Raw genomic sequence first — 1,569 nt, 5'->3', positions numbered from 1 at the left:
TTTATGTAACCATTTTTTGGAGTATTTATGTAACTTTTTTTTTTGTGGTCATATTTATGTAGCTTTAAAATTGCATTCAGGTCTGTATAGCCATGTCCAACTCCATTCATGGGATCTGCTTTGAGTGGGGGGAAAGGTCCACTTTGTGGCCCAACCCATGTCAAATGAGTATGACAAAGTTGAAGACATGGTTTGAAGTTTGAATTCGGGGGATATGATTTTTTTGTTATTCTCGAATACGGAAATGTGTGGTGCTGAACTTTGGAGTGATAGGTTACCCCTTCTTGCAGTGGGTGAGAAAGCCTTTTAAACTTTTTTTAACATCCTCGAAAAGCACCTCGCTCAAAGCGAGAAGAGTATTTTTGGTTTTTTCTAAATTAGATGATGACGAGTATGTTCCAGCTGCAACGATTTTGGTTCTCTGAGTTTTTATTTTATGTAGGTAGTTGATTTTTTTATTTTTGCTTCAAATAAAACATATTTCAATACCTTTTAAAAGTGAATTTTTTATTATAATTTGTGGAATAAAGTTTATAGGCCAACTTCTTTATATCATGAGTATTCGAACCATTTCTTATGTTTCGACTAGTTTGATCGTAGCAATTAGTAAACTGTGTAACTGCCTTGTTGATCTTATATCATCGTTTTTTACATGCAACTACTCCCTTGTTATGTCGGTGCAAAATTCTACACAGTAGGAACTGTGAATTCAACTCCAAAATATTTTGTCCTTTTGATCGGTATCAACTATAGGGTCAGTTGAAACATTCAACCATACAGTGATCAACATCTCATTCTCTTCCCAGTATTTGTGTTGAATAATATCTTGCCTCTAATTTTCAATGTCATCATCATTGAGGTCGATAGCATCTAATCAATGAGAATTGACAAAATCTGAATATTGCGAATTTGGACTAGACTGTATCAGACTCTGAGAGGATCGGTTAGAAGAGTCACCACTCACCAACACCAGATGAGTTATGTCTCGATGCACTGAATTGAGTTAGAAACGGGAAGAATGTTGGAGTAACATTTTCGATAGAGGGGTTAAATATGGATGAAAATAGAAAATGTGGTTTTTATGAATTTTGATTTTGTAGTTGGAATATAAGAAATTGATTATTAAAGGAGCTTGAAAATTGAAATTACGAAGATTTTGTGAATTTGGATTTTAAAATGTATTTAGTAGTGTGAAGTTTTGATTTAGAATTCAAGAGTTTGAGTTTTGAGATGGTTGGGTATTTGGAGTTTGAGAAAAGTTTTGTAAGTAATTGAAAAAGAGTTGAGTTGATTTAGATCCATTTTTTCAACCAAAAAATAATATCAGCGTAACTTTGATTTTGTAAACTTGAAAAAAGATGAAGAATAATAGAAGAAAATGTGAGGATAGAAGTGTATGTAAGTAGTATATATAGAGTAATAAAATATCAATTTATTAATAATAACAGTAATATAGTAACGGCTAATTTTCAACGGCTAATTTTACAACGACTAATTTTGCAAAATTAATTAAAGTAATTAAAATGAATGTAGTTAGTATTTTTTTACAATAATGTTGATAAAATGTAT

This window comes from Arachis duranensis, chromosome 3, assembly GCF_000817695.3.
Source record: "Arachis duranensis cultivar V14167 chromosome 3, aradu.V14167.gnm2.J7QH, whole genome shotgun sequence".
In the NCBI taxonomy this organism is placed as follows: domain Eukaryota; kingdom Viridiplantae; phylum Streptophyta; class Magnoliopsida; order Fabales; family Fabaceae; genus Arachis; species Arachis duranensis.
Note: the sequence above shows the minus strand (reverse complement) of the source record.